The sequence below is a fragment of the Mesocricetus auratus genome, unplaced genomic scaffold (assembly GCF_017639785.1).
Source record: "Mesocricetus auratus isolate SY011 unplaced genomic scaffold, BCM_Maur_2.0 Super-Scaffold_100676, whole genome shotgun sequence".
In the NCBI taxonomy this organism is placed as follows: Eukaryota; Metazoa; Chordata; class Mammalia; order Rodentia; family Cricetidae; genus Mesocricetus; species Mesocricetus auratus.
The window spans coordinates 164,275,091-164,297,627 of NW_024429266.1; the positions used below are offsets into that span (position 1 = coordinate 164,275,091).

Genomic DNA, 22,537 nt, shown 5'->3' on the forward strand with positions numbered 1-22,537 from the left:
ACACACACAAAATGAGGTACTAGGCAACTAAGGAAAAAGTGTCAACATTCGCCAATTCTAGATAGCATTTTTATTATCTTTAATGCATCCTAATTTATTAATAAAGAAGCTAAGGTAATTACAAAGTTGTGTTAACATGAGTTAGTGTATTGTAAGTCAATTGTGGAAGCATTATAGGAGAGGATTAAGATATACTTTCATGTCAACTCCAGAATAGATAGTGGGTTAATTATAACAGAGAACTTCTTTATAAAGTACCTAAACTTACTAAGAAATTTACCCCTTTGACTCCATATATATTCCGTGTTTCCCATTTTTTAATACCATGGTATTGCGTAAAACTACTCTGGGTAAGAATTTAGCAAACACCTACTTGCTCTAAATAGTGAACCCACTGCACACCAAAGTAGGGGTACTATTCAAGTCTGAACTGGTGAACCAGTGAATTTTCTGGTTACTTATAAGCTAAGGTGATGGATTACACACAGGAGAAGAAATTAAACACAGGCAATTACATCAGCAAAATCCAATCTTAGCATGAGTGACAGTTCTGGAATCCTGAAGCACACTGGAGGACTTAACGGCAGCTCAACAGATTGAAGGGTGTCCTTTTAGGACAGCTGAGATGGCCTCTGCCTCCTCTAGGCAGCTCTGTTTGTCTGATGCTGCCTCTCAGTAATGTTTACTTCTCATATAAGCTTGAGAGGAAAGGAGGGACTAAATGTATCTGGTAAATTTCAGAGACTTCCTGAAGCTTTTGTGTTGTTGACATCCTGGTTTTTTGCTTTTTTTTTTTTCAGGGACATTTTTGCACTGAGTACTTTGTTTTAGAACACTCTGTGTCTTGCAGACATTCCTCCAAGAAGGAATTGTTTTCTCTAAGACAAAATTGCTGCTCTGCGAACACACCATCTTTGTGAGTCAGTAGACAAATATCAACTCAGTTTCATGGTCACCAGAGTCATTGGACTGACTCTGCACTCCAGTGGTTACCATGCACACAGTGACTTGAATATCATAGTATTTAGATGGGTAATCATCCAGTTTTCTCATTGCATGCTCTTTCCACTACAGTATAGACAAGTATGCTCTTGAAGACAGAATTTAAATTATTTGTTTAATATTAAACTCATATGAAGATGAATGTGATAACTTACACCACATATTAAGCCACTATTTCTTAATATTTACTAACTTAATTTGTGAAAATATTTTCTTTTGCACTCAGAAAATATAACTGCCTTTGTGACATACATCTGAGTTTAGGACTTAGGTTTCTGTAAGAGGCAGCATGATTTTAACTTAGACTTAAGAACATACTTTACTTCATCTTCTCGTAAAATACTTAGAATGAAGGTAGCTTGCATTTTGCATGAACTCAAAGGATGTATAAAATTGTGTTACAATTTTCAAATGTAAATTGCTTTTCTTACAGTTTTATTAAATGACTTGTATTAGTGTTTGTTGTTGGAGTAACCAATTACTACAAACTGAGTGCCTTAAAAAGTACATGATTTGATCTCTTACATTCTGGAGATGAGACGGCCAAATGTTAAAATGTCTGAAGGGTTGAGATTTGTTTTCCTCTACCTACTATGTGTAAACTGCTCCTATTTATATTTTAACTCCTAGAGTTTGCTTGTTTGCCTTGTCTGTAGGATCATTCTTCCTTTATTTAATGCATATCTGTGTCTGTAAATCAGATTTGCATAGTCTTTTTCTCCTGTAAAGAAACATAAGGTTACATTGGACCTCTTCATATGTTAAGAATCAGTATGTTTATTTTAAGACTCCCAAATCCTTGCACCTCATTTTCAAAGTCACACAGGATGTATAAGACAACATCTCCATAGAAGCTGGGAAATGAGGTGGGAACAGTTTGATGGTCATTATTTCATTAAACCAGGTCATTCTTCAATCTCTCTTCAGCTTGTGATATGTGCATAATCAAGCAGCATTTTGGTGAAAGGATATTGGCTGCCATTTTCACGATCTCATCTCAAACACTGTTACCTAAGTGAAGTGTTACTGGGACACGCAGCTGCACTAGAATTAAATATTACATGGCCAACGTGTTCTAAATATTGACTCATAGAGCTAAAATAACTTGTGTAGGTAGTTCTGTCATTTCTTTTGAGAACAATTTCCTATTCATAGCATGGTCAATTTTTACAGTGACTATTATTATTGTAAAAGGTATAAATAATAGGATTAATCTTAGAACACTGTCCCAGTTCATACATGAATTATTTTTAAAGCAGCTATAAGTGTGACTAAGATAAAGCATTTGTAAAATCTCTGCTGAAATTTTTGGTATTATTAGATCCATGCTCAGTTTCAGAACTCTTTTAGTTTCAAGATTTGAAGAATTCTGTGGGAAAGAAAAGTTCAAATGACCAATTTTACATCTCAAAAGTTCACTAATTATAGACTTACTGACCAATGCATAATTACAAAGATTCCTGCTAAGTTCAAGGCCAATACTGAACAATGTGAAGCAGTCCCTGTCCTCAGAGAGAGTGCAGTATTCTAAAATAGGTAGGTGATTACAGAGTGAACGGTAAACAACTGGTGGAAATTGTGTTAGCCATCAGAGTTTTGTTCTACAGAGTTCTATACCAAATTTACATCTTTGAAGTCTGAACATGGATATAGATTAAAGAGCTGTATAATAAGTCTCAGTTAATTCTTGGAGCGCATCTTCTTTCTTAGGATATAGCACATAAAATAAATATGATAGATAACTCAAACAAAACACAATTCTAGTGTACACACACACACACACACACACACAAAACTAAGCAATGCTTCTGTTGCACTAAAATCTCTGAAGTCAAGGCAGGGAATTTGAAAACACATCAATGTCTTTTTTGAGAAAATTGTTTTGCTATACAGTAATTGCAGCTTTTATCGTGTGTGTGTGTGTGTGTGTGTGTGTGTGTGTGTGTCTGTCTGTCTGTCTGTCTGTCTATACCAAATGTTGAAACTGGTGCTTTTCTCAGTTGATCTTTACCCTGTTCTTTGAGACAGGATCTCTCAATGAAGCTGGAACTCATTGAATAAAGCATACTAACAAACCAGTAAGCTCATAGGATTCTCTCGTCTATGGTTCTCAATTGCTAGAGTTCTAAGTTCCCTCCTAAACATAATCTTTTTCATCGTTGCTAGGGAACCCAAATCCAAGTCCTTTTGCTTGTGTAGCAAGCAGTTTACGAAGTGAACTGTCTTGCTAGTCTGAGGACTTTCAAATTTTCGGTTTCTTGTCACTCTTCAGAGTATGTAATCTTCCTCTAAAGCTTATCAGGAAGTTCAGTAAAGGACACTTTTTCTGAATGTAATTCATATGGGAGAGTTTTGAAATCAACATTAGAAGTGTGTCTTAAACTTTGTCAAAATATTTTTTGTATGTAATGGGAAAATTATGGCAAAAGCTAAAATTCATGGCAGGTTAATTCATCATATTATTTCAGGTAAATAATTTCACCAGGAGTCTTTCTAGATAAAATTAATGTTTATACTGTTTATAATCACAGCAGATGTTATCATTACCAAGGTTTGAAAGGAGAATGACATCTATCCACTTCCTCTCTTAAATACTTCCTCTCTATCTGTTCAGATAATGGAAGGCACTTATAAGTCATTCTTCCTCTTTCCCGGATGTTTTCTTTTCTATTTTGAAGATGTTTCCAAAATATTTTCTGAAGCTGAGGACAATGCTGTACCTGTGTAGAAGCCATAATGATGTTCTGAACATTCAGAGCCAGCTTCTCACATTGTGTGAGCAAATTCTGTGTCATACTGCCAAAGGTAAAAGATAAACAAACCATCAAAAGTTATTGCTTTTCTAAAACCTAGTCTTGTCATAGGAAAATCACAACTAAAAGATTTGCCTTGTTCTGATAGATAGTCCATGTTATGTGTGTGTAGAATGCTTTCAAAAAGCATGGGATGGAATTCCACAAGGGATGGAAAATGTTCACAGTCTGCAGACAGTAGCATATGTGGACCACTGGCTCTCTTTTAGTACTGATGCACCACAGAAACAAGGCTCCCTTTATAGTTAGCACATTCATGCCCTTTATTCATCTTTATCTGTTTTCCTCCCTGTAGAATTTTCCCATTATTACCTCTTCTCTCCATTTTCTTTGTTCCTTTAGACCCTTGAATCTATCGCTTTTAGCATCTGGCCCATTAGTTAATTTGTTACAGTGTCTGCACTCTGCTCTGTGTTGTGTGTGTGTGTGTATGTGTGTGTGTGTGTGTGTGTGTGTGTGTGACTGCACTCTACTGTGTGTCAGCTTCCAAGAATGGAGGAAAAGCAGAGGAAAATAGTCAACTCCTGTCAGAGACAGGATGTGAGATACTGATGACTGCATTCTTGCTTACTGTCTATTCTGACTGATATTAATTCTCAACTGTCTGTCTGTCTGTCCATTCGTCCATCCATCTATCCATCCATCCATCCATCGATCCATCCATCCATCCACCAATTTATTTGTTGTGACAGTTTCAGTACAAGAAAGCAATGCCTTCATGCGTTTGATCTACTCCTAATCTAAAATTACTAGAAACAAGTGTAATAGTGCTGTTGGAATGTATACTTTTGACAACAATATGTTGTGTCCTTCAGGGTAATTTCAATTCAATTAACTGTGTAATGAAAACACAGGGTAGTATTTGAAGAATCATTTAGCCTCTATACAGGTGGCATGATTTCAGACAGGGTTATAGTCAATTTAAGTGTTGAAAAAAATGCCTTAAAGACATCTCACAATCAATGGAAAATTATATATTCTATTGAACCCGTTCACAATTGTCTGTTTAGATGATTAAGCATTCAGTGAGATACTCAAGAAAGGATGTAGATACATTTATTTGTACTCAAACTTGAAAATACATATTCTTTGGTAACAGGAAAAAAAGGATTTAAATGACTGTACCCAAGAGGTTAGTTTATTTGTGTTTGTTTTTTCCCATGGAATAAAACAGACTATCTAATATCAAGTACACACTGGAGTATCTATCTTGATGTGGTATGTAGTACATGAAGGAAACAATTTTCTAATGGCTCATTAGGCTCTGAGAGCCCAGTAATACAGAATGGCAATAGATTATGCCTCCATGATGAGGACAAGGTACAATCTAGTATAGATCTCTAAGCCCTCCAACATACTGAAATCAGCACAGTAGCATATTTTAGACTCATACTAGATTGTCTTCGAGTTCCCGGTGATTGATTTAATAGTGGATTTGGCTATGTGTATATGAGATATGGAAAGCAATGTTCATTAAATCGAATAAAAATATTCATTCAGGAAGGGAAAAGGTGATTTAAATCTTTAGAGTCTCATGGGATCTCATTAAAATTCTCCCTCTTTAATACACTGTGCCATCTAGCAATCGTCAGCAACCCTGTAGTGTGCATCGCTGATAGGTTAGTTTACACAGGATTAATTGTGTAATTTTGCAAGCAACCAGCATGGTGAACATTGATTTTTGCATTAGCCCCATGTGTTATTTCCAAGGGGATCCTGCTTCCTACTCGAAGGTGGTGTTACATTTCACTTCTTATTAATTATAATTTCTGCCAACATGTTTTATGACCAATACAATTTATTGTAAGTCTTTCACAATCTTTTTTCTAATTGTTATGCCCTTCTGAAACTTCATTAATTTTGAGCATCGATGTGTAAAAACATGGCAAGAGAAAATGTCATTGACAAGAGGTTCTCTGGCCAGCCTCTTTCTCCCATGCCTCTGTGTTGCTGCAAGCTTTTGCTGAGATAAAGAAGCCAGTTCATTTGTACTCACCCTAGGTATGGACTAGCTGAACCATCATTGTAAGGAAGAGTTGGGAAATTTTACACTTCTCTACCACAAGTACTTGTGCTTCTGAAGGAGACATATTCAGAATCAAGCCCATTTCCTACAGACATCTAATCATCCATCTCATCTCCACAACATGCCAGCAAATTTAAACACTGTCTTGAAAACAAGAAAAATCAAAACTAAAACATCAACCTTAGTAAAGAGAAGGTAGATGTTTTTGGATTTAGAATGATTAATTTTTTTCATTTAACTGTTCCATTTTTTAAATTTAAATTAGAAAAAAGCTTTCTTCAAATGTCATTCCCAGCTCCCTCTTCCTCCCCTCCTTCCCGGTCCCCACCAAACTCCCCAAAACCCTACCACTCCTCTCTCCAGGAAAGGTGAGTGAGGCCCTTTAAGGGGGATCTCCAAAGTCTGTCATATCATCCGGGACAGGGTCTAGGCCCTCCCCCATGTGTCCAGGATGAGAGAGCATCCCTCCATGTGGAATGGATTCCCGAAGTCAATTCAGATGCCAGGAATAAATAATGATCTGGTACCTGAGGCCCAAAAGATTGTCGAGGCCTCCTCACTGATACCCACATTCAGGGGTTCAGGATCAGTTCCATACTGGCCTCTCAAGCATCAGTCTGGGGTCCCCATTGTTCAGGTCAGCTGTTTCTGTGGTTTCACCCTCCTGGTCTTGATCCCTTTGTTTATCACTCCTCCCTCTCTGCAGCTGGTTTCCAGGAGTTCAGTTAAGTGTTTAGCTGTGGGTGTCTGCCTCTGCTTCCATCAGCACTGGATGAAGGCTCTTGGATGGCATATACGATAGTTGTCAATCTCATTACTGAGGAAGGTAGCCTCTCTACTTCTTACATTGCCAGTTGGTGTCATCTGGAAATCTCACCAGTGCCAGATCTCTCCTCAAACCTATAATGACTCCCTCTATTATTGTATCTCTCATCGTGCTCTCCTCTTCCCCTGATTCAACCTTTCTGCTCCCCCATGTCCTCCTCTCCCCTTCTCTTCTCTCCCTAACTTTTCCCCAGCTCCTTCCCCCCTCCCCCCATGCTCCCAGTCTACTCAAGAGATCCTGTAAAGTTTTTCTTTTCGTTAGAATTTTCTAATTAGACTAGCACTCAGCCACTATGCTTTATCCTCTCTACAGGATGGTGAAATGCCCACTGGGGTTGGGATTTTAATACTATCATTATTGTGGAATCACAGTAAACTTTTCTATTTTGTATGATTTGGGGAAAAATGACATTAATTGTTACATTTGAGTTTAAATCAAATCTTTATATATGAAGTTGTATGTAAATAATATTCAGCATATTGTGTTTAATCTTAACCTTAAAAAAATAACTCACCTGCTCTTGCTCCACACCCTCTTCCTATATCTCAGACTTTACTTCATGAGACAAAATTCTCCCCTCCCATTACAGTCTTCTAAAAGGAAAAAAATTATATCTTGTTTTTGTGATTTATTTGTTTTTTGGGGGGGAGGGATTCTTTCTCTTCTCAGTTCCCCCATTCTTCCTATGAGTTTGTGCTTGCTATGAAAGTCCAATAAAAAACCTGTGCCAAGTGGGTACTTAGCATGTATGCAGAGTGACAACTGTCCCTGCAAGAGCCATCTTCAGCACTATGATGCCAGAGATTCAAAAGGAGCTCATTTCTGCATCATCAAAGGGCCCCTTGTATAATAAATTCTGTGCAGTGAAGATGTAATGAAGACAAAATAAGAAGTCTTTTGAGCTCTTATGTGATGCCTGGATTATGTGGAGAGTCTAAGGAAGTGGTAGCACTCTGGATTTTGTGTCATTTGCTTTAAACAGGAATAGATGAAAGTAGAGGCTTATAATTGACATCATCTTAGACAAAAAATGCTGAGGGTCCACAGCCTGCCGGCTTCTTTGTAACAAACTACCAGTTGGGGATTTGAGGGAAAAAATCTTTTTCTCTTCATACAAACTAAGAGTGTTTTGTGCCATTGTAAGTGAACAACCTTCATAAAATGCAAAACACTTTCCTTAATGAAAACAGGAAATGGGTTTACAGTTCATGAATTGAAATCACAGTGCTTAGATTCTGTATTTTATTGCTGTACCTTGTCACCTCCGTCACTTCTTTATGGCGCACAATGTTATAGCGAGTAGAGATAGCCTAGCTCATAGATGAAATTAGTTTCAAATTTTTGCAAATTGAGTTTGAATTAAATGTATATCTATTTCCTATTAATTGTTGACTTCAATATCTAAAGAAATTTATTTCAATTGAAATATTCACTTGGAAATAGAAGTGTAGATTTTTCCATTCCAAATGAAATTCACTGGAAATGTGTTATGTTCCTTAACTATACTCTCAATTTTCACATCCAAATATAACCTTCTTTTATGACTATTTTTCATAGCATATCTAATGAATTTTTTACTCATGTGCTAAAAAACCATCTCCAGGTTCCCTTACATTTCAGACTAGTGTGTTGATCAAGATTAGAAGAAACCAAGTAGAAGAGTAACAGCTGCTGACTGACATATGTAGGCTTAGCATTGACACATTCATGTCCTTAATAGAGAAAGTGTGTGTGTGTGTGTGTGTGTGTGTGTGTGTGTGTGTGTGTGTGTGTGTGTGTGTGTGTACTCATGTGCCTAGGACTGAACACATGGAGAGGATGTGCTGGGGTTAGCACTCCTAGTCTCCATATTAGCAACTTGTTGCAAAAGACTAGTTTGGTATTTTGAGTCACAAAGTCTCTCTGCTTACCATTCTCCTGTATACTTTCCAGTGGAATCTTCATTGTATTTTTCTGTGGTGCTGGGAATCATATTCAGAGCCTGGTGCATACGGAGCAAATTCCGTACTTCAATTCTTACCAATTTCTTAGGTCTTTGTACTAAAGTGTTATGATTTGGGGGATGTCCACTGAAGTATTTTGAGAGTTGTTATTGAATTTGTACAATGCTATATATTAATAAACATTTTATTATATGAAGTTAGACGATAAATAACTGGTACCATTTAGATAATATTAGTACTTACACTCTAATTTGCTGTTGAATGCCTCACCACAGCTCTTCTTAGCAGTTTTAGACATATGTTAAAGTATTTGAGTTATTCATGCATTACTGATTAGCTACTTAGTTTCACAGTTTTCTAAGGTAGGTGTTTACCCTTGAGCTATTTCTTACCACTAGTTTCCATGTGCTGTTGGGTATGTGCATAATAATTGTCCTTATGTTAGATGTTCACTGAGTTATACAGTTTGTCATTTCTTGGCTGCCATTGGGATGTGAATGTGGGAGGTGTTTGTTAGCTCCAGTTAAAAATTAGAAATGAAGAGCAGGTCAGAGAAGTTGTGTCAGACCCAAAGATACCTGGCTACAAAATGCCAGAATGGATTCTTTTTAATCACTGAAATTTTCATGATTGTCTAGAAATTTATCTGGCTTTCAACTCCCAAGTCTTTCTTCCCATAAGGTAACTGCTGAACTTAACCAACCCCATAAGGTGGGTCTTTCCAATCCTGTTTCCTTCTCTCTCTCTCTCTCTCTCTCTCTCTCTCTCTCTCTCTCTCTCTCTCTCTCTCTCTCTCTCTCTCTCTCTCTCTCTTTCTCTCTCTCTGTGTGTGTGTGTGTGTGTGTGTACATGTTTATATATGTATGTGGAGATCTGAATACAACCTTGAATGTCATTTCTCAAGTTCCATCCACAATTTTTTTGAGAATCAGTTTCTCATTGGTGGCGATATGCCTAGGAAGTCCGATTGACTGGCAGCGAGCCCAGGGATTTTCTACCTGTTTCTCCCTTCCCAGATCTGAGATTACAGTTGTAGACCACCATGTCAAGCTTTATAAATAGGAGTTCTGGGATACTGAACTTAGGTCCTCAGATTTGCAAGGCACACATTTAACCAATTCAGCTATCACTCCAGGCCTTTTTCTTTCATTCTTCATAAATCAGGACATGCAGTATCATTGAAACTTTAATTGATTTTGAGCCTATAAAGTTGTCAAACTGGAGTTATCTCCCTGACATACAAATCTGATCTTGTCATTTTCTACTAAAATCTACAATGATCTTCTACTAGAAGATGAAAGTTAACTACATAAGCCTGACACCCAGGGCTCTACTCACCGTAGTTACAGCCATCCTAATTAACCACATCTCTCTTTATGATCCCTTCCATGCTCTCATACATCTCATCAACATCCTCTCACACTCCATATATCTTCTGTGCTGTTTCCTGTTATTGTATGAGTCTTAACTGCAATGCTTGATTCCCAAACCCAGTCCCAAGTCTAAAACTTTATAGTTTCATAAATTTTGTCATTACTACCTAACTAAAGAATCTGGAAGGGGTGTTTTATTTCTTAATGTTTATTTTTATGTAAGAATAATCCATCATTATGAAGAATATATTAAATTCAGTATATTTCTCCTTTTCTGTTTCTGCGATAGGAGTAGTATTTGCCTGCTGATACCTTTTCTTCCAGTGTTATTTCCTGTATAAATGCACATGCACAGAATTCTTCTCTGCCAAAGTTTAGCTTGCATTTTACATCAAAATTGTGATGTTTTATTTCATCCTTATTATCGTAATTATGTTTCTCTTAGTAGTCAATTTTCTTTGAAAAACTTAACAGATGTGTTATTGTTGAATTTAAGACTTTGCCAAAATTTCTATTTTATATTCTAGTTAGTAAACATCTTTTTAAATTGGTATTTGAACACATGCCAATGTTTTATCTAAACTTAAGAGATGTTAGTAAGTATTCTTTTACTTTGGTGCTTGAATATATATCAATATTTTATCTGAACTTCATTTTGCATTTACATATGGTCTCCAGCCTATACACATTTAAAATTAAAGGTAGAACTTTCATAGTGACAGAAAGTGAGGTAGGAAAGAAAGAAATGGAGAACATGGACATGGCAAGGCTTTGGGCAAGGGAAAGGGCCTTTCATGCTCCTCACTAACTTTATGACACATCAGAGTCGAGAATTTCAAGAACAAACGAAATTCACCATGGAGACTGCCTACCTAGAGACAGCATTCTTTTCCTGTATAGGTGTTTCAAATACTAATGCTGGAAAGGCAACTGAACACACTTAAAGCCACAGCTTTATGACCTTTAAGATAGATCAACCTTACGTTTTTCCTATGCTGTAAGACTGCACTATTCTAACAATCTCACAAACAAGAATGGGAACCTTGGTTACTGTAAATCTATGTGCTGACTGCTTTGTAATCTGCCTATAGTCATGGTCCAACTGACCTTTTTGATTTATGCTTTTACTATTTGTAATCCTGGTTAATGGCTTTAAATCAGAAAACATACTATGATGTCATCTACCAAAAATTAAAAAAAAAACATGTTGTAGCAAACTACAGTAGGGTGACTAGTTAAAACCTTTGGCAATTTTCATTTTATTATGTAAACATGTATACAAAATTATATATTATGAGTACATATTGCATATAAATGTTTATTTTGCCAAATCTGTACAGTGAATATTCACTACTTTCTTTTTCTTTTTTTTTCAAGACAGGGTTTCTCTGCATAACAGCCCTAGTTCTAGAAGTAGCTTTGTGAACCAGACTGGTCTCAAACTCACAGAGCTCCACTTGCTTATGCTTTCCAAATGCTGGGATTAAAGGTGTGCACCACCACTACACTGCACTACTTTCATAATACAACAAACACCCCAAAATTACATAATTTAAGCAACTGTCATCTCCACTTTCTGTATAGAAACTGAATGTCTCATATATGGAATAGCGTGCCACAAGCAAGTCCAAGGTAGCAAGAAAAGAAAGGCAAGACGTCCAGCTGTTTGTACCAAGAGAATGCATGTGCTGACTTTTTTGCCAGGAGAGAGAGAGAGAGAGAGAGAGAGAGAGAGAGAGAGAGAGAGAGAGATTGTGTGTCTTTATTGCAAGTGCTAAGATGTCTCTCTTGTAGAAGGGAGGAGCCTTATATACAGGTTTACAGCACAGTGGAAAACTCCCAGGTGGAAGAGAGCATGTTTTCCTCCCGCTGGATGTTGATGTCAGAGGGTCAAGGACAGGAGAGGAAGCAGGACTAGAAAACAGGATGCACTTAGACTGGAAAACAGGATGGGCTTGTTGACTGACCATTGACTCACAGAGACCCCATGGGGGCTGGGGCCCAACACAAAGGAATTCCTCACTATGTTATGAGGTTCACTGGGGTGAAAGATCTTAAGGACTTAAACCAAGGCAAGTACTGAGATGGGTTTGTGGACAGACAGAGAGTTCTTAAACTCAGACATATTTCAAAGGAGAATAGAGAATGTAGCTCTTGACTTCCTTTGGGATCTGTTGTAAACCTCTGTATTCTCAGTTCTACAAGCCACATGTACAAGGATTGTGGGGAACATGGCCAGAGTTCTAAAGCCTGTTGTGGAAATATCCAGACTATAGTAGCAGGTGCAGGAACTCAAGCAGGAAATGGGGACTATTGTCTTAAGCTCAAGATTTCTTTAGAAAAGTGTCTATTTTGAGGACAAGTGGCCTCACATTTGGGAGTGTGTCTTGACTATCATGCCAGACACAGAGTACTCAATAACACATATTTGAATGAACAAACAATGATCCCCTTGTACAGTGAATGCCTCAGGGACAGAAACTCTTCATAATAGCTGTGATGATTCCTTTGCATACCTAAATGTAACTGACAGATTTCTAGGCAGTTTTCATATATATGTACATTTTAATGAGGTGTAATTCTGTTATTTAATTATGTTTGAAAATGTTTGTCACTAAGCCTGCAGTCAGAAAAAACAATAGTCTATCTTAAAAGTGCATGGGAAACATTGATAATGCCTTTTACAATATTTCTGGAAAAATGACTACATAATGATAGGCAATAGGTGTGTTCTTTGTGCCTTATGTTTTTTATTGTTGTTTTGTTTTCCCTTTTTAAATAAGGAACTTATACTATGAAAAACCTGGTTTATATCACAGTGAGGCCGAAGTCAGTTAATAAAATGGCTCTTGGCAGACAAGTAGCCCTGTGTTAATATATCTTGTTATTATCACAAATGGAGGTTGACACTCAGCTCTCCCCAAACCATCTGGTTTGACAAGGTGTAGCTAAGAATTCTTACTACACTAATATTAGAGGTTAATATCATACATTTTAGAATTGTGCATATAAAATATGCTTATATGTATATTAATTTCAGAACTGCCAGGACATATTTTTGAATGGTCCTTTAATTACAGGGGGATTGCTCTCCACTTGACTCAGAGAATAATGTCATATCAGAGCTAGGTCCAGTTTGGGACCCACAGAGTTATCTCTTTGATTTATTTTTAACTTGAAACATTGACATTTTTCATGTTGCTTTTAAACCCATTTCAAACACAATTTCCTATGATACCTATGCCATCTTTAGTAGTTATGAGATGATAGACTACTCTGCCATCAGATTCCAGGAAGAGGTAGTGGTTTTCCTAATTTACTGTTATCCCTCATTTAAAAGTCTATAAAAAAAAAGAGACAATAGGGAGAAAACCAAATGTGTGAATTTTGGTGATACTGAGGGAACCCATATGTGCATATGTGGGAAGTAATGATGAGGGAAGATGTAGGAACTGTGCGAGACTGGGGGAGAGGAGCATACACAGCAGACACTGCCTAAAGGTCACACAATGTCATCCCATTTTCCTCTGAACTGAGGCAATGTCTCACAACCCCAATGGCTTTTTCCTTTGAAGAAATCTTTTCTGGGGAAAGAAGGATCAGGTAACAGAGCTTGGTTGTACATTCTGGATGCTTTCTAACAAATATAATTTTCCTTGAATATGAATGCCCCCATGGGCTCATATATTTGAGTGCTTAGTCATCAGGGGCTGGCACTATTTGACAGGATTAGAAGGATTAGGAGACTTGGCGTTTTTGGAGGAAGTGTGTCACTGAGGGTGGGCAGTAAATTTTCAAAAAGCCCTTACCAGGCCTTGAGTCTCTCTCTCTGTCTGCTCATGGATCAGGATGTAGTGCTTAGCTACTTCCTCAGTCCTTGTCTTGATGTTGCCAAGCTCCCAGCCATGATGATAATGGATTTAACCGCTGAAACTGTAAGCAAGCCTCAATTAAATATTTCTTTGCAGGAGTTGCCTTGTTCATGTTATTTTTTCACAGAAATAGAACAGTGACAAAAACAATAACTTTCCTCTATAGTTTTATTTTCATTTTAGGAAAGATTTGTCTTTCTGGAGCTAAACCTGAGTCTGCTGAGATGGGATATTTTGTGCTTTCATGGTGGTCACCAGAAAACTGGAAACCAGAAGGATTGTGTACTCTGGGAAATGGACTTTGATATTACCTGATTTTGATAAGCAGTCATGATTGAATGTTGTCATCAAGAGCTTTTCAAAACCATCAAGGTTTCAATAATGAATGTGAATGTTCCATTGAAGCCTATAGTCTCTTATTCTACTCTAAAACTTCAGTGCTCCACTACTCTGAGCTCTTGCATTTCCAGGGAGCTTTGCCACACACACACATATGACTGAAGAGAAAGTGAGGAGTGAGGCAATTTCCAAAGTGACACACATAGATATCAAGCTCATTTACTGACTGCATTGCATGCTCCAGTTGGGTCAAACCCTTATATACCTAAGTATTACTGGTCTCATTGTCTCATTCAGGGCCTTCTAGATTAATGCCTATTGGGCTAGTCATGGGTTTGAAAAGATCACTTTGCTCCATTAAATATTTCTGAGAGTTAGAGATGAAATAAATTTACACAGTTTTTTTAATATAGTAGGAATATACTTGGAAAAAGCATGTATCAATATCACTGAGACGTCTTTACTTCGGTAGCCTGTTATAGTAATAGAATTCTATTGTATGTGACCTTGTTCCCAGTTTTGTTTCTGAAGTTTAAAATCTCTTTTAAGTTCCAAAAGCCTCAGACTATATAAGCAGAGTTCTATTCACCATATGTCCTTTGGGATTGTATTTGTTTGATTCTATACTAAAATTGTCTATTTTTAATCTTCTTCAAAATCCTCTGCTAGAGTTATCAGTGAAGGACCCATAAGTTGCCAAACTCCTTACCTCTTGAATAATTTAGTTACTCTTATTTGCCTCCTTCACTTCCATTAACAGAGATCATTTTCTATCTAATTCATAGCATTTGTGGCAAAACCAGACAGACAAAAACAAAACAAAACAAAACAAAAACAAGCAAGCAACTAAACAAACAAAAGCCTCATAAAACTCATCCAGTTAACATTCCTGTGGGTAAGGATTCTGAAGCCTATATTTTGAATTTTTTGCATGCATGTTTGTTTTAAAAAACCACTTACAGCTGTATTAGTACAGAACTAGAAAGAAAACTTATTAGAAGTCAGGACTCAACCTGGACCATTTTTTGCTGATTTGTCTGAATTATGGTGTTGGCCTCTTGCAGACTATTGAATGTATGACTCAAAACAATGTGATGGCCAGGCAGTTATTACAAGGTTCTTTTCAAATTAAGTTTAAGATATTTTAGATGAATGATACAACATTGGGAACCAGTCTAGTGCAGTAAGGCAGTTGCTTTGGAGCTCTTGCATTTAGTCCCAGGTCAGGATTTGCTACTCATCCATGGCAACTTGTTTGTGAATTAATCTTATCATATGTGTGATTTTGATCAGTTCCTTCTAATTTGGGGAATAGTTACATTAAGTGAGATAACACACAAATAGCTTAGCTATACATTTGTTGTTCTTTTTTTGGCAGGGCCTAGTAACCAGTTTCTGCTGTATGCTCATTTTTGTTCATTCATAATTCATATTCCGGTATCTATAATGTACATCATATTTTACTTTTAAAATATATATAGTCACTCAACAAACATGTATTGAACATCTGACACACAAAATAGAGTATAGAAGAGCTCATTCCTGCCAGGCAAACATCAACTGATGATAGAAAAAGAGATGTTTCAATCCTAACTTCTAAAGTTTATTGACCCAATATTGACTAAAGCTGAGATGTGTCAAATTTTTCTAATGACTATTTTTTAAATCACAAGAACATATACAGTATTATAGGCCAATTTATATTAAGTAGATTTTCATGAGAAGGAAAGAAATATTCCTCATTACAAACACATGCATTTAGAAGAGGCATTTTCACTTGCTATATATGTATTAAGAAATGGATAAATGACAATTTGATATCCTCTGAACTTTGGTACTAGAGCACGAAAATTTACTGAGGTAATTATTTCTGCCTGTTCTTAAAGAACTCATAAACATACCTACAATTAAAAAATAACACATAGCTCATAAACAACAACAACAACAACAAAAAACAAAACAAAACAAAATAAAAAAACACCCTTTCTCTGCTTTGGAAATAAATACATGTAGTTGCTGAGACTTGTGACTTACACAAGAGCTAACATGTGGTTTCTTCTTGTTGACTGAGTTTGGGTAGAGGAGCTTATTATATAGGAAACTAGAGATGCTGACATGATGGCCTGCCTTGGCATGATGCAGGCACATAGAGAATGCTGCTTCTATAGCCCTTTCAGTTCATCGAGTACTTTCTAGATGTTTGCTGTGCTAAGCCTTTAAAATGTAAGTTGAAGTCTTCAAGCTCACTCTTCAAGGATGTTTCTGTGGTTCATTGTTTGCCAATGAGAGAATTGGAATTCTAAAAGCCTATACTATTAGGGTAAGTTCACACAGTCAGAATGTACACACTGGTATAATCTCAGCCCTTTTGTTCTTTCTTTTGTGCTCTGCATCTCCTGATAGATCCGATCAATCAAAATGTGCTCCTTCCCGTTCTGTGAGAGTATGACATTCACACCTGGGATTGTCAAGTTAAGGAACTACAAAGTGTCACTCACCATTAATTATATATGTAGCTTGCATGCTTTCAGTTATGAATTCATCCAGGCTGTATTTAGCCATGCAGTGACACTAAGATTGCAGCAATAATCAAGACATGCCAATTTAGAGTATAACCTAACAGGAATAGTTATTGCTCCCTCTTTCAAGGATAGAATTGCCGTTTATATGTGTTTTGCTGTAACAGTCATGGAGGATAAACTCACCTTGAAAATATTTTAGAAAGATGTTATACTGAAAAATGACAGATCTCTAAGGATTTCTTATGCAGCCACGTTTTCCTTCAGCACCAAAAAAAAAAGAGATCTCTTTATCTTTATCTTTCTGAGCACATGATAACTTCATGAGGTTGCTTACTTCATTGTGGGAAAAATACTATGTTCAGATGCAAGAGAGTCTCACATCTGCAAGATGTTCCTTGAAAGAGGTTGTCTGGGCCATAGATGAACTAATTCAGAGCTATTGTCCCACTCTTCCTGTGGATATATGTGTTATAATTCCAAAGTGATCCATTACATCACCTTACTAACTTTGCTCTTGGGAATGTCCTGCTTCTGTCTCCCGTGGAATTTCTCTTTTTTTCTGTATTATTTCCTCAACTGATCAAAGCTTAACTAGACAGTTATACCTGCTTTATTTTTTATAATTTAAAGAAGCAACCAAACAGCTTCTTTTTATAATACTTATAGATTATTCATAGTCAATTTTCAGTATCCCTGTTAATTTTTCTTTTAATTTTAGTGTTTATAATTATTTTTTTCTCTTAAGTAAGAGAATTTTAGGGACATTGGAAATAAAAATATTTTTGTCACTAGGCATAAAAATAAGACATTAGTACAAAGAAGCAAGCAGCATTAGTGAGAGACAGGGTAAATATTTCCAGAGTAAATTAATGTAAAAGATCACATATTTAGTTAAATGGAATAACAGCAAATTTGGAAAGGCATTTTGGTAAACTATAATGGTATCATCAACATGTATGTATGCTTGCATTATGGCATTGTTGGACCTGTTACATATAATAGGTATACACACACATTCACATGCACACACACACAAACACACACACACACGGGGGTGAGATAAATAGGGAGAGAAAGAGATAGAGAGAAAGAGAGAGAGAGCATTTATCAGAAGGAAAAAAGATAAAAGGGAAAGTTATTTTGCTTAAGCAATATAAATATATGTTTATGAACATATTTTCATAGTACTTATAGTCTAAAGGATTGTCTATACACCCATTATAGGAGGTCATGCATCTGGATAATGAAAGAAAGGAAAACAAAGAGCATATATATATTATATATATATACATGCATATATATTTATGTGTGTGTGTGTGTGCATGTGTGCACACATACACACACACAAGGCAAGGCGAGGGAGAAAGAGGACACACAGAGAAAGGGAGAGGAGGATAAAGGGGAGAGGGAGAGATTAGATTAGCCAAGAATTGATGTCCGTGATTAATGAGGATGCTTTCTCAACCAAAGTTGAATGAAGCAGATGAAAAATCAACAGGCCCAGGAAGCCTCTGCAAGCATACAAATAAGTCTGGTCAGCAGCTACAGCCTCCCCTACTTGATGCCAAACAACTCTTCAGTACCCAAATAATAATGTCAGTGATTCAGCACAGAACCTGATCTCTAGTGTCATGGGTATTCTCGACAGTGGTGAGAAGTTGGCACCTGTTGGGACTCACGTAATGTTTGCATGACATGAATAGGTTTTGAGGGGTTGTCTAACCAAGACTTAATATTCAAACAGTAAATGTTGGATACAATTGTCCTATAAACTGACTATATGGTATCCTTATCACTTAAATAATTAAAGCGTATTTAATAATACATCTTTTCACTCCTGCCTTGAATAGGGAACAGGTGGATTAGAAAGCCTCACTCAATTTGTGAAAACACTACATTTTCTTTTTTTCCCACTGAAGATTTTTTGGTAACCCTTTGGATGCTGTACAGTGCAGAATGGTTTCAGTCTGCATATTTCACTAGTTAGGTAAACATCTTCAGCTTGCCTCCAGAAACAGTGTGCTGGAGTGGTGTGTATCACTCACCCACTGGTTGGGAGCCACAAAAAGTGCTATTTTGTGCATTGTTAGCTGCACATAAGGAATTGTATTTGTTGCAATAAAGCAAAAAATAATGGTTTCAAAAACAGGCCTAGTATGATTGAAAGGAATGTACAAAACAAAAGTATAAAGGACAGAGTCTGTGCAGTGTGTCACTTGGTCAATTGCACAGCAGTAACCACTTGTTTTTACTTGCTAGCATTAAACTTTTCTTTCCAGTGTACTGGTGTGAGGTCCTCTCCAGAGGCATCACAAAATGTTTAGAACTTCTTGGCAACAGTTTTTGGATCAAGGCCAAAGTGATTGCCTGTTAATGCTTAAAATAGAAGAAGGTTACTTACACATTTATATACATACATATATATATATATATTAAACAATCTTTAATTTAGTGCCAAAGAAGTTATAGTCTTATAAATCTGCTTAATTAGTAACTAAGTTCTGCTGCATTGTGATAGGATTACTACATGAGATTAAGTCAGTATGACTGGCAATTATTAAATGCTGACAACTGTTATATAAAATCTCCTTTTCCTGTGTTTACTGCTTGGTAACTGAAAGAATAGCGAAGATCTTCTGTGGAGTGTTCATGGGTCTGAATTATAAAGCAAGCTTATGGATGCTCTCCTGGAGTCTGAGTGCCAAGCCTCAACTGATCTGGGGGCTAACACTAAAACGTTTTTGTACAATGATTGATATACATCCTTCATTTCATACGTTGATTTGTTAAAAAATGGGAGCTCAGCAAGAATCCCTGTGAGTGGGAAATGGCCCATTGAATTGAAGGCTATGCCGACTCTGTAATTGATGGAGGTCTGCTTTTGGAGTGCTTTTTAATATAAATCTCCTTATTTTAGTGGCCATCATTTTATTTTGATTCATTAATCATTGCATCAGACCAAAGCAAGTGGCTATTATGCAAAACAGTCTGTGGAGGACTGCCAGGGATGAATTCTGACAAACTGTGGTCTGTTCCAAAATACCTGAATCCGTGAGGGCAGATGTGGAGTGTGCTTGCATGTTTCTGCATGTCTACCCTTTCAACTTCTGATGTTCTGAGATAGACAGGTCCAGAATTCTGAGAAACAGAGAAATGCTGTTAGGTATTTACACATTGGTTTGATTTGATGCAAAGTGGGAGGAGAAGAATATTAGTGTATGTTTGATAAAGATAGAACTTAGTGTAAAAGTTTGTCCATATCTGGATATTACCTCTAAAACTGCAACTATTTTTCTATCTCTAGGTTCTGTAAACAACAGACAATGATCCTGTTGTGATACTCCAGGCACATCATAGTAGAACCAAATTTGCTGGTAAGAGTATTTGCCTTAATGACTCTCTTTATGAATTTATACCATGTTTAATTATCATATTACACAATGTACAATTATAGCCAGAGGAAATAACAAGGAATAAGAAAATGACACAAAACTTAGACATTCACTCGCCTTATGAGCAAGTATAAACCAGATACATAATAGGGTGTGTTTATGTATGTGTGTATGTTTGTCTATGAATGACTGTTTATCTGTATGTGTGTGTATACATATGTTGTGGTGTGTGTGTGTGTGTGTGTGTGTGTGTGACTATGCATGCACGTATGTGTGAGTGTTACATTAAAATGCTGTCTTGTTTATTTTAAGGAAAAATCTCTTCCCTTGAAGTTATTTTTCTTGTTGATCGACCTCTTGTCACATTTGAAAATGAGTCGACCATATTTATCTAAATATCATTTTTAATGGAAAAATGAATTTGGCTCCTGAGTTCTGAGAAGATCAACTTCTTAGGAGGCTTGATGTTTGCCTAGGAAAGACATATTTTCAGGGATCAAAGAGCTTGCCCTTTCGTGGTCTGGAGGGAGTTTGAACTGTCCCTGGGATTTGGATTAATGTTAAGTATGGCTTGATTCTTCAGTTGGAGTTTTATCAACTTGTTGCTATTCTAGGTGGTATGATATTCAGTTTCTAAGAATTTTAAAGTCAGCAAGTCTGTTTTGAAGAGCTAGACACACAGTGATGTTCCTTCGAGAAAACTATCTGTGTTTAAACCTGCATTTCCAAATTCCTATTACTGGGAAAAGAGTTGTAATTACAAGTAGGTATAGCATATAGGTTGTGATTACATAATATGTGTATACATATGTATATATAATAGAGCATACATGCATATATCATAAATCTGACTTTTAATCATATCTATCAGTGCTATGCTTGTTTTGTAGTAGTGTGTTCCCATTCAGGTAAAAAAAAAGTCAACAATTGGCGTCATTTTTGACTTTCAACATAAAGTGCTTTGGAAGCCTCTTTTTAATAATATAAAATGTTTTCTCATACTTTATGAGTCCAGGTTTGCAAATGACAGAATATGATACCTGAAAAATTAAGGCATCATTTGATATATGCAAAAGTTTTTGCTATGTAAATTTTAAATTGTACCTTAATAAATACATCATGAAAACAGACACAACACCTAGATTTTTAGTTACTGTTTGCTTTATTTAGCTTCTGGTAACCTGTAGAGGCCTTCTAAATAAAGTCAGGTCTGTTCTATGAATAAACATTTGAGGATACTGTGTGTGTACTTTGAGAACCGCTTGGTCTCTTCATCTCTTAATTCAGTGGCTTTGTCCCCTGTGTATTTGCGTCTTCTATTTGGAACTTCTCTGAACATACATGTTAAGTCCAGTTAATCTGCATGTCTATTAGAAGATCATAAGCCACGTGTGATATATTCTGGTATCCTGAGGGAAAAGTCCTCTGGAAATCTGATAACTCAGGTCTTTTGATGCTAGAATTTATAAGGGATGCATTTATTCTATTAAAGCCCCTTTATGACTTTACTTGCATTACATTTCTAGTTTGTGAGATATGTAGGTAAGTCTTCTCAGAAATTAAAGGATCAAGTATAATTCCCATGGGATGCATGGGATGGAACACATAATTACATAGTAAAACACATGCCCAGAATGTCCAATGGCCTAAGTTCAGAACAACAAAGAGTATCCCAGTAAAACAATACAATCACCCAAACAAAAAACATACAACTCAATATCTTATCAAGTAAACAACAACAAAATGGAAATACTTCACTCTACCATAGGAAATGTAATTGTCTTTGTGCCAGAATGGTATATAATTAATAATTTTATCTGTTGATATCATGAAAATGAAGACAAATCTGTGAAATGCTACTACTCACTCATTAGTGTTCAACCCTCCCTCTGTTTTGTTTAATTATATTTCTTTTTTGTGTGTGTGTTCTTGATGATTGATTAAATGATCATTTAACTCTATAATATATATTTCCTTTCTCAGTTTCATTGTGATGTTTGAGAAATTATCCTTGTGCCTTCCAGGAAAGCTATGTGGGATCATGGTTCATGAACACCCCCCCCCACACACTTACTTATTATTTTTTGTAATCCTTTGTGTGGATTTTTCCCCCTTGCTACAGAGCCTCTTAAAAACATTTTTTAGAAGAATAAAAGAATCACCAGTGCTCTGGTAGAAAAGAATATTAATTTTGCTCTTGCATTTCAAAACCAAATTTTGTCTGGATTTGCTAAGTGCCCAATTCATAAGTGTTAGAAATTTTATGAGATTAAATCTATGCATATGGGACAGATGCATGCATGCCTGTTCATACAGGTCATTCATTGCCACACCCATGTGCAATTTATCTAAAGAGTTATTGTCCATGCACCTTAGCAGGCAGTTTAAGTAGGCGAGTGACAGAGAAGATGATTTGTTCTAGGACTTCA

The 22,537-nt window shown here is 36.4% G+C and overlaps 1 protein-coding gene across 5 annotated transcripts in view; it reads left to right on the plus strand.

Annotated features, from left to right (window-relative positions):
• Chl1 (cell adhesion molecule L1 like) overlaps window positions 1-22,537 on the plus strand; it is a 191,325-nt gene that overhangs the window by 23,692 nt on the left and 145,096 nt on the right. For all 5 annotated transcript variants that reach the window (XM_040739359.1, XM_013125011.3, XM_013125014.3 and 2 more), the window contains exon 2: window positions 20,021-20,090. The gene's annotated coding sequence lies outside the window, so the exon portion shown is untranslated. The remainder of the gene's footprint in view (window positions 1-20,020; window positions 20,091-22,537) is intronic.